Below are 20409 nucleotides of genomic sequence, written 5' to 3' on the forward strand. Positions count from 1 at the left end.
CCAAATTATAATATAAATAAAATTATAAATTAAAATTTATACATTTAAAAAAATATGAACTTATTAGAGTTGTATTTTGAATTAACTTGAATTCAATTTCAAGTTTTTAACAAATTTTATATAAACTAATATATTCAACCCCGCCCCGCGCGCCCCCTGCTCAACCCAATGTCTAAAACTTTTTTAGACCCAAATTATAATATAATTAAAATGATAAATTAAAATTTATACATTTAAAAAAATATAAACTTATTAGAGTTGTATTATAGGATTAACTTGAATTCAACTTGAAGTTTTTAACAAATTTTATATAAACTAATATATTCAACCCCGCCCCACGCGCCCTCCGCTCAACCCAATGTCTTGGTATTTTTTAGACCCAAATTATAATATAATTTAAATTATAAATTAAAATTTATACATTTAAAAAATTATAAATTTATTAGAGTTGTATTTTGAATTAACTTGAATTCAACTTCAAGTTTTTAACAAATTTTATATATCTACAATTTTTATTAATGTAGTTTATGATAAAACCTTGGGTTTGATAATTAGTACTTTAAAAATCTTTTTATACTTGAGATAATCTTTAAATAAGTTGGATTATTATTTTTGAGTTTGAATTGAGGTCCAAAATTCAAGATATTAGAACCTATCTATTTATTTGTTTTCATCACTTTATTTTCACGGTTGCACAAGTTCACACACAACCCCATAGACTCCATGCACGCTTATATCTCTTTCATCCCTAGGGTTTTAATATTTTGGTTCCTACATATACTACGGAAGAAACCTCAAGCCGGCGCAATATACCTCTACACACAAGTCCCCACGGTTGCACAAGTTTGAGTTGCAGAACAATCCTTCCTCCTTCCACAGCCACGCAAAACCATAGCACAACCCTTCCTTTTTGCCAAGCACGGTAAGCTTCATAATATCTTCCCATTTGTTTCTCTTTATCGGTTTATCTCTCTCTCTCTCCGTTTGGTAATGGACATTCAACGTAGAGGCCGTTGGCCAATGCTGTACGTAAAGTATGGTTGTGGTGTATGCTTCAACGTAGAGGTCGTTTCTCTCCATCTCTGCTTTGCTGTAGTTCTAATAGATTTGCTTGAACGAACAAGAATCATGTTAGTTATCATGTTCATGTGATGACAAGGGATATTGTTAAGACACTTGGGTATAGATAGCATGTTCAAAGTGTTTTAGCAGCCAAAAGGGGTGATTTGGACATCGTTTTGCGTCGGCTCTCTCTTCAGCTGACTGAAACTTGGAGGTGATCCCTTTCCTACTTCAAATTGCTACTTTTACCTTTTATATATTTTTATCTCAAAAAAAAAAGAAAAGATCCAAGTGTTTTTGGGTTCATGCTGAAGATTTTTGTGCATAATACATGATAACTAAATATGCATTGAACCGTGTAATATATTAGTATGCATATATTTTCCCTATAAAATATTGGTAAAAAGAGTAATTTCTTAAAGATTGGGCTTACTTTTTCTATCAATTGAGTGCTCCTGACGTTCTTGTAAAAACAGATTTCTTTCTTGTGACAAATTGGTTTAATAGCAATTCTCACCCTCTCTCTCTCCGTTTGGTAATGGACATTCAACGTAGAGGCCGTTGGCCAATGCTATACGTAAAGTATGGTTGTGGTGTATGCTTCAACATAGAGGCCGTTTCTTTAGGCAGTTTCTCCGTAAAGTATGTTGTACGTAAAAGAAAACTATGCATATATATTACTAGTTCTTTTAGTTTAGTAAATATTAACTCTGTGTGTGTGTGTGTGTGTATATATATATTAGAAATTTTGAACCAATACACCGAGATAATATGTAGGTAATGGTGCTTCAACGTAGAGGCCGTTTCTCTGTAAAGTATGCTGTACGTAAAAAAAAAACTATGCATATATATTACTAGTTCTTTTAGTTTAGTATATATTAACTCTGTGTGTGTGTGTGTGTGTATATATATTAGAAATTTTGAACCAATACACCGAGATAATATGTAGGTAAAGTATTCTTCAACGTAGAGGCCGTTTCTCCGTAAAGTATGTTGTACGTAAAAGAAAACTATGCATATATATTACTAGTTCTTTTAGTTTAGTAAATATTAACTCTGTGTGTGTGTGTGTGTATATATATATATATATTAGAAATTTTGAACCAATACACCGAGCTAATATGTAGGTAATGGTCTCCCTGACATTCAGGATGTGCAATACTCAATTTACGGAGAAAATGCAATATTTAGAATGTTTTTGATTGGGTGGAAGCTAATATTCAGGATGTGCAATACCCCATCTATGCATTAGTATGGATTTTTGTGTTGTATTTTTGGGTGTTTGAATTTTTAGTAGTCTAATTACTTGTAAGGGATAACCTAGAAACAAAGGAAAACTATGGGAAAAAATCAAGGAATGATCAATAAAAAATTACTATGGGGGCGAAACGATCAATAAAAATTATAATGGTTCTAATAAAAATAATAATGGTTGATTCTTTTTTTTTAAAAAAAAAATAATAAAAAAAATCAAAGGATAATAATGGTTCTTTTTTTTTTTAAAATAATTACTTGATATATGACGCTGTGTTATCTCCATTTGTTATTTAATACATAATAGAGAAAACTAATATGTGCTCAGAGAGAAAAAATAAAAAAGCAACAAAATAAAAAATAGGATGATTGGCACTCTATCAGCGCGCACACGAGAATCTGGACTTGGATACGAGAAGATCTTAGTATGTCCAAATGGTTGTATGTTATTTTGGAAGGACAATGAGAATGTGGAAACATGTGTGGTATGCGGAGCGTCAAAGTGGAAGCAAAAAGAGTCTATGGATGATATGTCTAAAAAAGGTAAAAGAAGTCCAGCAAAAATATTAAGGTGGTTTCCGTTGAAAACAAGGTTGCAAAGGCTTTTTATGTCATCGAAGACTTCTGCACAAATGAAATGGCATGCTATAGGCCGCACAAATGATGGGTTATTAAGGCATCCAGCAGATGGAATGGCCTGGAAAACGTTTGATGCACAACATGATGATTTTACCTCTGACCCCCGCAATGTTAGGCTTGGTTTATCTGCAGATGGCTTTAATCCTTTTGGGAACATGAGTATTTCTTATAGTACTTGGCTGGTTATGTTGGTACCTTACAATTTACCTCCTTGGATGTGCATGAAACGATCAAGTTTCATGCTATCGTTGATTATACCGGGACCATCATCACCTTCAATGAATATAGATGTATACTTAGAGCCTCTGATATCAGAATTAAAGGAATTATGGGAGGTTGGAGCACCAACCTATGATATTTGCTCTAGAGAGATCTTTACAATGCGCGTAGCTTTAATGTGGACGATAAATAATTTTCCTGCGTATGGTGATTTTTCTGGGTGGAGTACCAAAGGTCGTTTAGCATGTCCTATTTGTATGGGTAAGACACGATCTAGATGGCTGAAATATGGAAAAAAGTTTTCCTATATGGGGCATAGACGATTCTTACCAAGTAATCATAAGTGGAGAATGATGGCAAAGACATTTGATGGTACACGAGAAATTGATCCTTCTCCTACTATGCCAACACCTGATGAAATCTTGGAACAATTAGATGATTTAAATTGCAATGATAGAACAGATCGTAAAAGAAAAAGAGTTGTGGGGTCGACTAGTGTTAAAGAACACTCATGGTAACAGTGCGCACATTTTTACAAAGATTTGGTGGCTAATAGCGAGAAGTAATAAGTTGGTTCCAATAATTTACAAAGATTGGAGATCAGTGCCTAATACCGTGAAGGAGGAAGCGTGGGGTCTTATAAATGTATGATTTTTTATAACATCATATTAAAACATTATTAATAATTAATAGGTATATTTTGAAATTTGTTTTTAGAAAGCTACTCACACACTTTTGTAAATTTATTTTGACTGTAGGGCAAGTTTAAAGTTCCTGATGACAAATTGGATGTATTCAAAAAATGGATACTAAAGGACTTGGGGAAGAAATGGAAAGAGTACAAGCATGAGTTGAAAAAAAAGTTACTTAATGAAAATGACACATCTGCAGCACAAGTTGTGGCAAGGGCAAGTCCCGATATGGTGGACTTAAAAACTGGCAGAGTTGGCCAATCTTTGGTTTGATCCAGAATATATGGTAACAGTGCGCACATTTTTGTTATATATTTATAAAGTCAACCAGCTAGTTATTTCCATAATTCTCATAATCTTTGTGATATTGTAGTCAAAATGTAATAAAAAGAAAGAGTGTCGTACGAAGCGGGTGATTGTTCACAGCGGAGGATCGAAAAGTTTAGCAAGATATGCCCATGATGTGGTATTTATTTAATTAATATTTATTTATTGTTGAATATTTGTTAGTTCTTTGTTTTCGATATATGTGTTTAATCTAAAATATTGGAAGCAGAAAAAATCAACTGGGGCATTGCCAAGTCGAGCCCAGTTGTTTGTCAAGACCCATAAGAAAAAGGATGGCACACACTACAATGATGAAACGAGAAAGAAAGTGGTATGTTTATTTTCAAATTTATTACTTTTTAATTTTAATGGATTTATAAGATGGAGAATAATGTGTATTTTTAATTGTCTATTACAGGTTGAGATGGAGGAACTTTTAACACAGGACACAAATCCTATAAAAATGGGGTCTGGAGGAACCATGACTTGGAAATCAGATAATGTTTATTCGAAAGTTATGGGCCTAGAATGGCCTGGACGTGTGCGCGGTTTGGGGTTTGGGCCAACTCCTACAAGGCAAACTTCTCAACATTCACTACCAACTTCAAACCAAGAAGATGGTATATCGAAAGAAGAGTTTGATAAAATGCGGAACGAATTAACTGAATTGCGGAACTTAGTAAACACATTCGTGCATGCACAGGTGAGCACCCCACATATGTTTAGTTGATATCAGTTAACCCTATTTTGGAATTTTTTGACCCTAATTTGAATTTATATTCAGGCTTCAGAACAAAATCAAAATGAGAATGAAGAGGAAGAGAAAGATGAAGAAGAGGAAAATGCTGAAGAGGAGGAAGATCATGAGGAAGATGAAGAACATGAATAGGAAGATGAAGACAATGACTGAGGGTCAGGATTACAAGTTAGACTATAATTGAGACTATATTTATGGTATTTGTCATATATCGACGTTTGCTCTGTTTAATGGTATTTGCAACTTTTCTTAATTAAGACTAAATTTATGGTTATGCCATATATCGACGTTTGCTCTGTTTTGCTAAGTTGGAATTAGGATGGATTATAAAAGGATAACTGCTAGATTATGCATATGTTTTACTACTCTTTTTGGAAGTTGTGAATCTTAGTATGATACTTAACATATTTTGTCATAAAGTTCGCAAACGCCACATTCTTTTTAAAAAAATTAGAATAAATACGAGATCCATATTAAAAGATTACATTTTTAATAATAGACTATTTTTTTCAAAAGGAATATTGTACGACACTTGCACAATTTTTAAATGAATGCATAATTTTTTAAAATGAATACACAATACTTACATTACTGTATTATACATTATTTATTAAATATTAAAGGAAAGAAATTAAACGGCGTCACATTAAGATCTCGATGCACGAACTCTCTTCTTTAATTCTATTTAACCTCCCTCCCTCCAGAACTGGAATGCGATATATGGCATTTATAGGTAGGGCATCCTAGAAATTTAACTAAGATTTTGTGGGTATTCTCGTATCATTTAAATAAGTTTTTTTTATTATTTTTATTATTTATTTTACTATCAATAAATTTATAATAGCCTTCATCGCTGATGCTATATATTATTACTGGTGTCACAATAAATACTTCGGTGCATTTATCAATTACCGGCATTTCATTGATCAATTTTCAGCATTTGGTAAACGCCGCTAATGCTATATAATTATTACCTACATAACAATATAAACGCTGAAAAACTACTTATTTACCAGTGTAAAATTAATCAATGGTCGGCATTTGCTCAAACGAAATAAACTCCAAAACACTCAATACTTTATCGGCATAAACTTTATCAATTGTCGGCGTTTTGTGAAACGCCGCTAATGCTATATATTATTACCGGCGGTATATTAAAGAGGCCGGCAAACACGGTTAATATAACGGCGTATAATTAATAAAATATTGGCGTTTGTATAAACGCCACAAAAAATATATATTATTATCGGCGTAACAATCTAAATGCCAGGAAACTACTAATTTCCCGGCGCATAATTGCTATCTTGGCGGCGTTGTTATAAATGCCGCTAAACCTATACATTATTACCGGCGTAAAAATGTAAATGCCGAGAATCTCAATAATTTATCGGCGGAAATATTAAGTGTCGGTAAAATTTTATATCTACCGGCGCATAAACAAACGCCACGGATATAAACGCCGCCAATTTTGCTTTTTTTTGTAGTGTCATAAGTTTCATAACTTTTCTGAGTTCTATCTCTCTCTCTCTCCTTTTAGAAAGTTTTATAATAAATCTATCTCTCTCTTTCCTTTTCGATAGTTCTATAACACGTTATCAACACGAAAGTTCTGACGATCTTGAAGCTAATAGTCCTCTACTTCAAGTAAGTCTTTCAATATATTTTTTGTAGTTTTCAAAATGAATATGAAATATTAAACATACTTATGTTCCTGATTTATATATGTAGAAAATGTCAAATCTTACAAAATTGGAATTCGTTGCTCTTGACATTTCTGGAAAAAATTATTTATCTTGGATCCTTGATGCTGAGATCTATTTGGATGCAATGAACCTGGGAGATACAATTAAAGAAGGAAATCAAGGGTCCCTGCAGGATCGTGCTAAGGCAATGATTTTCCTTCGGCACCATCTTCATGAAGAATTAAAAACTGAGTATCTAACGGTGAAAGATCCACTTATTTTGTGGAATGATTTAAGGGAGAGATATGAACACCAGAAAACTGTAATCCTCCCAAAAGCTCGTCATAATTGGATGCACCTGAAGTTGCAAGACTTCAAGAGTGTTAGTGAGTATAACTCTGCACTCTTTAAAATTAGCTCGCTATTGAAATTATGTGGTGAAAAAGTCACTGATGATGACTTGTTAGAGAAGACATATACTACTTTTCATGCCTCGAATGTGCTCCTACAGCAGCAGTATCGAGAGCGAAAGTTCAAGAAATATTCTGAACTTATATCTTGTCTTCTATTAGTTGAGCAAAATAATGAGCTTTTATTAAGAAATCACCAGTCACGTCCTACTGGTTCTATATCATTCCCTGAAGTGAATGATACTAGATTTACATCATTCCCAGAAGCGAATGGTGCATCTTTTCAAAGAAAAAGAGGGCGTGGACATGGTAAGAAAAACTATAGAAGTGGAGGTCCTAGAAGTGACCACACTAAAAAGGAAAATAATAGATATACACCGTACCACCAGAAGTGGTTCAACTCAGAAAAGGGCAAAGGTCCTCAAAATAAATTTGTAAAGAAATATGAAGATGAATGCCATAGATATGGTATGACTGGACATTGGTCTCGTACCTGTCGTACAGCTAAGCACTTGGTTGACTTATACCAATCTTCCATAAAAGAAAAAACAAAGAAATTTGAAACAAATTTTGCTGAACCATCATATGCTTTAAATTCTATAGATGGAGAAGATGTTACAAGTCTTGATGTTTCTGATTTCTTTGAGAATTCTAGTGGTAGAGTTGATCATAAAAGTGTTCCTTTTTAATTAATGTATTTCCTTTATATTATTGTAAAATATTTTTATTCTGTAATGTTTTTTTTTAGTAATGAAAGTTTTATATATTTTGTAGAATCATGAGTCTTATTGATGAACTTTCTATCTCCGAGATGAATAATAAAGATGTATGTCTGGCTGACAGTGCTACAACTCACACAATTCTTAAGGATAAAAAATATTTTCAAAATCTAACATTGAGTAAAGCCTATGTTCATACCATCTCCGGTTCATCGAATCTAATTGATGGCTCCGGAAGAGCTTATATTGTGTTGCCTAATGGCACCAAATTTTGTATTAATGATGCTCTATTTTCTTCACAATCCAGAAGAAATTTATTAAGTTTTAAAGATATACGTCGTAATGGTTGTCATATTGAAACCATTAACGAAGACGATAAAGAGCATCTTCTCATTACTAAAATAATTTCGAGCCAGAAGCTCGTATTAGAAAAACTGTCTGCCCTCTCATCTGGATTGTATTATACAAAAATGAGAACAATTGAATCACATGTTGTAATGCACCAGAAGTGCATTGATCCCAAAATATTTATGACTTGGCATGATCGCCTTGGACATCCGGGATCAATAATGATGAGACGAATAATTGATAATTCGTATGGGCATCCCCTAAAGAATCAGAAGATTATTTTACCCAATGAATATCCATGCTCTACATGTTCTCAAGGTAAATTGATTATCAAACCATCTATCTCAAAGGTTGTTTTTGAATCTCCATCTTTTTTACAAAGGATTCATGGAGATATATGTGAGCCTATTCAACCATCAAGTGGACCGTTCAGATATTTTATGGTTTTAATTGATGCATCAAGTCGATGGTCACATGTTTGTCTACTTTCCACTAGAAATGCTGCATTTGCTAAACTTCTTGCACAAATAATTAAGCTACGAGCACAATTCCCTGACTATCCAATTAAAACTATTCGATTGGATAATGCAGGAGAATTTACATCTCAAGCTTTTGATAATTATTGCATGTCAATAGGAATAAATGTTGAACATCCAGTTGCCCACACACACACTCAAAATGGTTTAGCTGAATCATTGATTAAAAGGCTTCAGCTAATCGCTAGACCTTTACTCATGAAATCAAATCTTCCTATTTCTGCTTGGGGACATGCTATAATTCATGCAACATCATTAATTCGAGTTAGGCCATCAGCATATCACAAATATTCACCATTACAGCTTGCATTTGGTCAGCAACCAAATATTTCTCATCTTCATATTTTTGGATGTACTGTATATGTTCCAATTGCACCTCCACAATGTACAAAGATGGGCCCTCAACGTAGACTTGGGATATATGTTGGGTTTGATTCTCCATCTATTATCAGATACCTTGAGCTTCTTACAGGGGATATGTTTAAGGCACGTTTTGAGGATTGTCATTTTAACGAATCAATTTTTCCAACATTGGGTAATGAGAAGTCGGTGCCTGAAGCACGACAGGAAATTACTTGGAAAAATAAAGCTCTTTCCCAATTTGATCCTCGTACAAAAGAATGTAATCTAGAGGTTCAAAAGATTATTCATTTGCAAAGTGTTGCAAACCAATTACCGGATGTATTTACTGACACTAAAGGTGTGGTAAAATCATATATTCCTGCTGTTAATGTTCCAGCAAGGATTGCAGTCCCTGAAGGACAAGTTGCCAAAATAGCAATAGGCGAATCTAAGATACGCCTGAAGTGTGGACGGCCTATTGGTGCTAAGGACAAAATTCCTCGAAAGAGGAAAATACAAAATGAATTTGGTACTCCTGAAGAGTCCATACCAACACAGGCCATAAGAGTAATTGATGCTCCTGAATAGAGTAAATCTCCTGAGAAAGAACCTCCTGAAGAGGTATTTCATGAAATGTCTTCCCTTGAAGAGGGACAGGTACCTGAAAATAACGAGATCTCGATACATTTCATGAGTACAGGAGAAATTTTGAATAGAAATAAAACTATTGTCGACAACATATTTTCATATAAAATGGCTCTTGACATTACCAGAAGTAATGAAGAAATTGAGCCAAGAACTGTCGAAGAATGTCGACGTAGAGATGACTGACCAAAATGGAAATCAGCTATTGAAGCTGAATTAAACTCGCTAGCAAAGCGAGAGGTCTTTGGACCAATTATACAAACACCAAAGGGTGTAATGCCCGTTGGATATAAATGGGTATTTATACGTAAACGTAATGAAAGCAATGAAATTGTGCGATATAAAGCACGACTTGTTGCACAAGGTTTTCTGCAGAAACCGGGGATTGATTATGAGGAAACATACTCTCCTGTTATGGATGCAATCACATTCAGATATTTGATCAGTTTGGCAGTTATAAAAAGATTGAATATGCAATTGATGGATGTGGTCACTGCATATTTATATGGATCATTAGATCATGACATATATATGAAAATCCCTGAAAGATATAAAATGCCTGAAGCTTCTAATCTGAGTACATCCAGAAGTATGTATTCTATTAAGTTTCAAAGATCTTTATATGGGTTAAAACAATCCGGACGCATGTGGTATAAACGCCTTAGCGAATATCTATTGAAAGAAGGATTTGAGAATAATCCAATATGCCCATGTGTTTTTATTAAGAAATCAGACTCCGGATTTGTTATTATTGCGGTTTATGTTGATGATCTAAATCTTGTTGGAACTCCTGAAGAGATCAGAAGAACCGCTACATATTTAAAGAATGAATTTGAAATGAAAGATCTTGGCAAAACGAAATTTTGTCTCGGCCTGCAGCTCGAGCATTTGCCAAATGGAATTCTCATTCATCAGTCAAATTATACAGAGAAAGTCTTGAAACACTTTTACATGGACAAAACTCATCCCCTGAGTACTCCAATGGTTGTTCGATCACTTAATGTGCAAAAGGATCCATTTCGTCCTTGTGAAGACAATGAAGAAATTCTTGGTCCTGAAATACCTTATCTCAGTGCAATTGGAGCCCTGATGTATCTTGCAAATTGCACTTGGCCTGATATTGCATTTTCAGTTAATTTACTTGCAAGATATAGTTCCGCACCAACTCGAAGACATTGGAATGACATTAAACATATCCTTCGATACCTTCGAGGTACGGTTGATATGGGATTATTTTATCAACATGGTTCAAATCCACAATTAGTTGGATATGCAGATGCAGGTTATCTTTCAGATCCACACAGAGGTAGATCTCAAACTGGATATGTATTTACTTATGGAAATTCTGCTATATCATGGAGATCTGTCAAACAAACATTATCTGCTACCTCTTCAAATCACTCAGAGATCATTGCAATTCATGAAGCAAGTCGAGAATGTATTTGGCTAAGATCAATGATCCAACATATTCAAGAAAAGTTTGGTCTTCCAGTGATTAATGATAGCCCAACAACTTTATACGAAGATAATGCTGCTTGTATTACTCAAATTAGAGGAGGATATATCAAAGGTGATAGAACCAAACATATTTCACCTAAATTCTTTTATACTCATGAACTTCAAGAGAAAGGTGAAATTAAAATCAAGCAGATACGATCAAGTGATAATCTGGCAGATTTATTCACAAAAGCATTACCAACTGCAACATTTAAGAAGATTGTACAGAACATTGGAATGCGAAGACTTGAAGACCTTTTATCATGCACTTTTCAGGGGGAGTAATGTCTTGAAGACTTATACTGATTGTACTCTTTTTCCTTCGCTAAGGTTTTATCCCACTGGGTTTTCCTTTGCAAGGTTTTAATGAGGCAATCTTAAAGCATTTTACGGTACACATGAATATTGTACTCTTTTTCCTTTGCCATTGGTTTTTTTCCCACAGGGTTTTTCCTTGGCAAGGTTTTAACGAGGCATATTCATTATATGTGGTCATCCAAAGGGGGAGTGTTGTAAAATAACATTGTTGTAAAATAAATTGTATGACCACCTTGAGCTAGCCGATAATGCACAGTGCATAGTGCCAGCATAGTACTGCATAGTAACTGGCATAATGAATAACCGACATAATGTACAGTGCATAGTGCCAGCATAGTACTGCATAGTAACTGACATAGTGAATGGCCGACATAATACACAGTGCATAGTGCCAGCATAGTACTGCATAGTAACTGGCATAGTAAATGGCCGATATATGCACAGTGCATAGTGTCAGCATAGTACTGCATAGTAAGCTAGCATAGTTCCCTTTGTACGCCTATATATATCATTGAATTCTTTAAGAAATTCATAAGTTTCATAACTTCTCTGAGTTCTATCTCTCTCTCTCTCTCTCCTTTTAGAAAGTTTTATAATAAATCTATCTCTCTCTTTCCTTTTCAATAGTTCTATAACAATATTCTTGATTTAACACAAAATCATGATCACCATATAGATGGAAAACCACAAGAGTGACATGAAAGATTTTGTGACGCCCTTGACCCCCATCTACTGAAACTCTAAAATCAACGTATCAAGGATGATGACAACACAGGTCACGCATCTCATCGTCACATGTTAAGTGTGTGTACATACAACACGTGTACAACAAAAAACACAGCAAAAAGAGTTAAGTTGATCACTAAGTACCAAAATTCTTTAAATACAAATTCGCTTAAATATAAGTGTATCAAAAATATTACAAATTTCCAGCAACAAAGTCATAAACAAAATTTAAAAGCATGAACATAATTTCTAACATATACAAGCAAGAGGCACCCAATCAATCATCCGGCGGAGTCGCATCCTCAGGCTCGACATCCTCATCATTTGCATCAAAGTCTATGGTACCAAGAAATGGTATTGCAGGTAAATAATAATCCAAACAGTCTACAAGATTAAAATACATTAAAGCAACAATAATATGCATAAACGTGATGCCATATGCATGAGACCCAACAATCATCATTTTCCAAAATAACCAATTTTCCACGCACGCCAAAATCTCATTTTGCCCCCAAAACATTTACAGTCCATTAACCAACTATCATAGCACTATAGGCGAGAATTACAGGCGGGAATCTACCACCATTCCTGCTTACCATTATCCCTATAACTCCATCTGTAAACGGGAATCACAGGCGGAACTCTACCATCGTCTCTGCTTACCACCATCCCTACATTGCCTCTTGCTCAACCATTCAATCCATTCGTTTTGAACATACTCAAAAATCATGTATCACATAAAATCTAATTTCCATTTTACAAACATGAACATGTGTGTACTATACAATGCATATGACAAGATACAAAAATATCCAACAACAAAAAGTTTCAACATCAATTAATCATAAACACAATTCCGTCCTTCAATCCAATTAACCGTCATACTCCTCAGACTCAGTCCGATACAATCAACCAATCACAAGCATTATTAATGTAAAAATATATTTAAATCTTAAAGATCATTTGGAAAATACTTATAGTGCTTTAAAAACAAATTAGTGGAAGATCAAATACATTAACTCTAAAAGCTAGCTTGAAAATAAATCACTAAAAATTACAATTTTTGAGACTAAAATGGGTTTTCAAAAACAAGGTAAATGAAGATGAAATTTTTGAAATAAAGGGACTGATTTTTACTGAAACAAAGCTTGAGGTAAATGGCTAGAAATGTAGCATACGGTTTGAACCAAAAACTCACAAGAAATAAAAATGGAGGCCACGGCTACAAGGGCAAAACAGGGGCACAACAAGGACCAATTACAGAGCACAGTTTGGAGAGAAAAACATCCAAAAATTACAAGGTTTTTACCCACAGACTTGTACATGAAAATAATAGAGAAAAAGATAGGGAAAACCGGGTCTCAAGCATCTCTTTTGGAGGCAAAACAGAGCACAAATAGCAAGCCACAACAAAGCATGATTTGAGGCAAAAAACAAATGTAAATGCAAGAGTTTTTACACCACAAAAACAAGGAACACACAAGAACAAAGGAAGCGTAAATATGGTGCGAAAAAGGGCTTCTACCGACAAGCATAAAAGTAAAAACAGAGCAAAATAAAAACACAAAAAAGGGAGAAGAACCGGTTTTGTAGAAAATTTAGAAACCAAACCAGGAGAAGTGGAGGGTAGATATTACCAGCTGAAGAATGATGGAAGAGCTACTGCAACCGAAGAAGAAGAACGAAAAAATGAAAGAAGAAGAAGAAGAATCGGCGTGCGGCAGAGGAGAAAAGGTGAGGAAATTAAGCCCTAAGGGCAGAGCACAAAACGGCGCCATATAGAGAAAATGAGGGGCTGGGTTCTAGGGGCTACGTGCTGGGCCCGAAATTGAATGGGCTTGGGCCCAAAAACAAGAGAAAACCCACAAAAACAAGACCCAATCCAAAAATAAAGGAAAATGACAGAATACAAATAAATAAAGTTAAATAAAAACACTACAACTAAATATTAATAAAATAAAATAGTTAAAAGCCCAACAATAAAATAATTCAAACTAGAGAATAATTTAATTGCGAAATAATTATTAATATCAAGAAAACACATTATTTAAATCTCACAACTTAAAAATCATAAAACAATACAACAAGAAACACATTTAATTTAAAATAAGAGAACCATTAATTATAATAATTTAAATAATCATTTAGTAAAAATACACATAGAAAGGAGATATCACAGACTTCACCAAGTAAGTATTTGTAGAGGATAGATAAAGATGAATCTCAGCGATCCACACCGGTCAAAATGAAGCTGTCGAAATCATGAGCAACATACTGAAATTTCATCAAAATCAAACCACGAATGATCTCTCAAACTGTCTGATGAAAGTATGAAGAAAAATAATCCTTGTACACATCTTTTCAATCGCCACTCCCATTTATACATATATATAAGACAAGCAAAAATTATAAGTGTGACGCCCCCAAATTCCGTTTGGGATCGGACGGACATTTGAAGCGTCGAGACATGCAACACAAGGTTACCTGCCCCCGTTCATGACATATAAGATGCAATAATCCTAACATGCATCTAACATTATGCAATATTCGCAGCGGATAATTTTTTTCTTTAGCAATACTATGCACCAAACTGAAAATATCCCAATACTTAAAACATACTTCATACATAAAGATCCATTGAATAACTAAGATCTCAGCACTATTCCAAAATAGTTATGATCCAAAAGTACTGGAGATGCAACTCCATCGTAAAAGTAGTAATTTAACTACTATATTAACATTAACGACGCACCGTCGTTCAGTCGACTGTGTCTAGTTGGTCAGCTCCTGATCCTCCTTCAGGTCCTGTAACAAGATCTACCATTCGGGGGGAATGGTAGTTGGGACTACCACAGTGAGATTTGATTACAAATCTCAGCAAGTTAACAAAAAACTTCCATACAGACTAATGATACATGTATGACAGTAAAAGCATAAATGCATAATCAAATTCATAAGTAATTAAAGCATAACTTAGTGTACAACATAGCATAATTGACATAGCTTAAATTGAATCATGAACTGAACTTAACTTGACATGAACTTGATCTGAAACTTGACTTAGCATGAACTTACTCTGAAACTTGAATTAACATGAAAAATACATACTCCACAGTTGTTGTGGCCCCATGTATTCTACGTGTAAATACATACTCCACAGTTGTTGTGGCCCCATGTATTCTACACGAACTTGACTTAACATGAAAAATACATACTCCACAGTTGTTGTGGCCCCATGTATTCTATGTGTAAATACATACTCCACAGTTGTTGTGGCCCCATGTATTCTACACAAACTTGACTTAACATTAAAAATACATACTCCACAGTTGTTGTGGCCCCATGTATTCTACACAAACTTGACTTAACATGAAAAATACATACTCCACAGTTGTTGTGGCCCCATGTATTCTATGTGTAAATACATACTCCACAGTTGTTGTGGCCCCATGTATTCTACACATCATAATGTACTCAAGATGAAACGTGACTGGAATATGAAAGGACTGAAGCCCTGACGTAACATAACGTGACTTGAACATAATTTGAAATACATAACCAACTTGAGATAGTAACATTTCGTAACATGGCATAACATATAACAAACAACATATTTAGCATGACATATTTGTAATGTATAGTAATACATGACAGAATATATTGTATAACAGATAAAATTTGATGACAGAATAAATTTTGTATAATAGACAATTACATGATAACTTGGCATGGCATGACATATATGATAACATACATACATACACTGTAATTCTTTTACTTAGTACACATACACAGTAGACTGCTAGTAAGTTAAAAGCTAACTTACCTCGATCTCCGCGTTTCTTATAAAACTTCAAGTGCGATTACGAGGAACTGTAATTAGTGATTCTAAAAGTTAGAACTAAATCACTAATAATTTGAAATATGGAAAATACTAACTTAAAGAGTAAAATTTTCATTTTACTCTCTACATGTGGGAAAATGACCGTTTTACCCATAATTTAAGGATTTTGCATACTAACTCCAAAAGTTTCCAAAATTTACATTCCTCATGTAAATTTTGTCCTAAACTTAAATATCAACTCAGAAAAATTTAAAACAAAACACAACTATGAAGAACACATTATGGTTGAAACATCCATAGGCCATTTCCCTTTATTTTTGTTGCAATTCCTTCCAACTTCAAAACTCATGCTTAAACCAAAATTTTGCAACAAACATCTTCCAATCCTAAGTTTAAAACTATACTTAAAACATCCATTTAGAAAAAGCTAATAATCAACACCAAACTTTTTTTTGTAAAAAGATCCAAGCACTTGAATCACAAGTTTTGACCTTAAATCAAAACATCTCCAAAAATTTCAAAAATCAAATCTTACTTCTAACATATTCATAATATCATCCTAATATCAACCATGCTTTAAATCATCAAACTAAAGTCACCAAAATCAAAAAATAACATTTAGAGTTTTTGGTTTTACACTTAGTCCAAAAACAGGAACTTTTTCCTCAACTAGTTTTGATAAATCTCTTGATCTATGACTTATAAATATATGATCTTCAAACCAAACCATTACATGGTTTAAAAAGATGTCCTAAAACATATATAAGCTTCTAATTCAAGATCACATGGTTAGAAATTAACCAAAACATAAATTTAGCCAAGAATATCCACACTTTGGCTTATCTGAATATCTCTTTGCATAAAATTTCATATCTTTGAAACTAACATCAAATATTTTCAAAATAATAATATAACATGTATATAAGATGTTTAGGATCCTCCAATAAAATTATCAAAGTCATTAGAATAGGTTTAGACCACCAAAGAGTTAAACTTTCTCAAAACAGAAACTGTTTTTCCTCTTCCAGTTTCTAAGTTTCTAAATCTAAGAAAATCTTTCATCAAAACCTTTAATCATGCAAAAATCCTCAACCAATAGTCATATATACATGTTAACAATACTTCATAAAAATTTCGGACCAATATCTATCCATTAGCTTGGTCAAAAACTCCAAACTATAACATACTCTCCAGATTCACGCCCAGAATGACCTTTCTATGGTTAAAAATACTTTTGACCGACCAAATGACCATGGAATGATACGAAAAATATATCTACGGAAACTAGACTCAAAGAGGAACAACTTATATGAAGGAGACTTTATGATAAAACACTTACAAAAGCTTCGAAATGGGTGTGCAAAAGAACTCCTAAAAGCTGTACGAGAGAGAGTGTTTGGTATTCTTTCAATGGAAAGCATAAATGAAGTAATTTCGTGGGGAGGGATGGCTGGAGATATTTGTGGATAAGATATGGAAGAGATGAGGCTGGACTTGAGAGTTGAGTGTAGTTTTCTCCTACCCAAAAAAAATCTATAAATGATTATCTTACAATATTCTATCCAATAATATCTAAAAAAAACATCAACTTAAGATATTTTTATCTAATAATATCTATCAACTCAAAATATTTTTACCCAATAATATTCATGAAATTTACCTCAAGATATTTCTTTTTATCCAATAATATCTACAGTTTTGAACATACGTTTTGTCCGAAAATATGAAAAAATGTTATTGCGCCATAAGACTTTAAATAATCCTCCGAGTCTAATGGCACAAACCATAATACATTTTGACACTTCTAACTATCTCAAATAATTAAAATCGCATTTCTAGCACCATAGTGAGTGATAACACTAACTATGTTGACAGGCTAAAATTTATGCGATTAGTCGATTCGTGTAAACTTACAGAGTTTTCACGAGGTTCCTAAAGTCAATAGAAATTCCTTAATTGAATTTCTAGCGGGCTGTTACAATAAGTATACCATTGTCATAAATTCCCTCACATGGATGGACCCACAACAACAAATCTCCCCCTCTCAACTATGTGAGAGGTTCCACCAAACCTGCTTTTGCTATACATACTTCGAGTTTTTGCATAGGCAGTGGTTTTGACATTATATCTGATCCATTTTTACAGTATGGATTTTTTCAATTTATAACAACTTCATCTCCAATACATTACGAATCTAGTGATACCTCATATCAATATACTTGGATCTTGAATGAGAGGTTGAGTTCTTACTAAGATGGATAGCACTCTGGCTGTCACTGTAGAGAATATACTTCTCTTGTTTCAGACCCAATTCTTCTAAGAATTTCTTTATCCGTAGCAACTCTTTTTTAGCTTCAGTTATGGCAATATACTTAGCCTCTATAGTAGATAGAGCAACACATTTCTACAGTTTGGATTTACATGACACAGCTCCCCCTGAATAAGTAATCATATATCCAAAAATAAACTTTCTGAAATCAATATCTCCAACCATATATGCATCTGTAAACCCATCAAGCATAGGCTTGTCATTTCCAAAGCACAAACACACCTTGAAATTACCTCTGAGATACCTGAAAATCTATTTTACAACTACCCAATGTTCTTTTCCAAGATTAGAGAAAAATCGACTAACAACTCCAATAGCATGAGCGATATCGGGTCTTGTGCACACTATGCATACATTTAGTTGTCCACTAATTGAGTTATAATATTGTGATTATTTTGCACTTAAATTCAAGTCAATCACACTTTTCTTACTAGTAATTAAATGAGTTGGGGCTCAATAAATCAATTCTAACTCAATTGATAATAACCTAATTTTATGATCTTAATCTTTAATTTATTACATGAAACTGAGGAAGTTAATTGTTGTGCATATATGCAGGTGGCCATGCGAAAATTTCAAAGCTTAAATTAATTCATGCCTTGCATTTTCAATCTCATTTTTTCAGATTTGACGAAAATGCAACACAAAATTTACGTTTGACGGAAAACACACGCTTTGGTTTTGGCTTGACTCTTCCTCTAACATGGCCCCACACGGATTATATTTGGCCAATTTCCAATTCACACGAGCCTTGTAGCACCTTTTAGATGGCTTGTCTTCAATGCAGCAAAAACACAAGCTCTTCCACAAATAACACTCAACGGCCTCAACATGCTTTTAAAGATCAATCCGTCAACACCTCACACTGCAAATTTTAAAAACTTCTTGAAGGTGGACCCTGCATGCATTGACTCTTCAACGAAGGTGAAGCAGTAGCTTGACTTCACAATGGGACCAGGGGACCACGCATTGATCCATTTCCATGAAATGAACGGACAGACCGAGTTAACGTTTTCCATTTCAAATGTGGTCTAGGATATTTCATAGAACAGCAATCAAGGAAAGCTTCATCCTGTCAAACCAACGGAAAGTGTCCTCCTACATCAACAATTAAAGTAGCAGGATATGGACCCTGCAATGCCCCTACTTTCAACAATCCTCTGTGTCTTGCGTCAAAAACATCCAATTGGATCACGCAATAGTAGGTCATTGCTTTTGTTAGGACACACATGAAAGAGTCAACTGGACCCCTTTTGACTCTAAAAGCTGCTGCATGGCAACCTTAATGGGAATGGGATCATTTCGCTATAGCAGAGCATTTGTTTTCTTTCCTTTCCTGGACATACAGTTGCTGCTAGAGAAAAGTGCCTCAGTTACACAAAGTCACGCCTGCAATACATCTTCATTTTGGGCTATGTTGATCTATGTGCATGGAAAGGATTGTTTTTTTACTTGAAAGGTGGGAGAAAACTCAATGGGGAACTTCTCATTCGATGGTTTTCGCTAGAGAGTTCATCCGACTCCCAAGTCCTATTTTTCTTTTCCATGTTTTTAGTTTTTACAGTTCCTTTGCTTTGTGTTTGAGTCAAGTTTTTATTTACATTACACTTACATTTAAATTATTCTCATTCAGTTTGTTTTCAGTTTCAGCCAAATACCTACAATAATTATTGCAGTTATCTTCATTTTTGGTAGCATACAAATTTTTTTTTTCTCTAGTAACTTTCAGTTCCATCACATGTATGCAAATTGAGTCGAGCACTCTAGAGCCTCAAACAAGCACCGTGTGCTTGGTTTGATCGTCTTACAACTCGATTTTACTGCAGTGTCTCGTATCCAAGGTTATTTTTTTGCCACTCTAATCATGGCATACTTATCCTCCTATTGTACGTCGATGACATGGTCATCACTAATAATACAGCAAGTCGAATATAGTGGTTCATTTCTCAACTTGCAAACGAGTTCTTCATCAAGGATATGGGTGCACTTCACCACTCCCTTGGCATTGAAGTCACATGTAACAGCCAAGGTCTCACCCTTTCACAAGAACATTATGCTCGTGA

At 34.2% G+C, this 20409-nt stretch overlaps 1 long non-coding RNA gene across 1 annotated transcript; it reads left to right on the forward strand.

The window, feature by feature from the left end:
* Positions 1-785: 785 nt before the first annotated feature.
* LOC122311924 lies at positions 786-4427 on the forward strand. The gene is made up of 3 exons (XR_006242906.1): positions 786-922; positions 3933-4152; positions 4240-4427. It is a non-coding gene; the product is annotated as an uncharacterized LOC122311924 (long non-coding RNA).
* Positions 4428-20409: the final 15982 nt, after the last annotated feature.

This window comes from Carya illinoinensis, chromosome 5, assembly GCF_018687715.1.
Source record: "Carya illinoinensis cultivar Pawnee chromosome 5, C.illinoinensisPawnee_v1, whole genome shotgun sequence".
In the NCBI taxonomy this organism is placed as follows: Eukaryota; Viridiplantae; Streptophyta; class Magnoliopsida; order Fagales; family Juglandaceae; genus Carya; species Carya illinoinensis.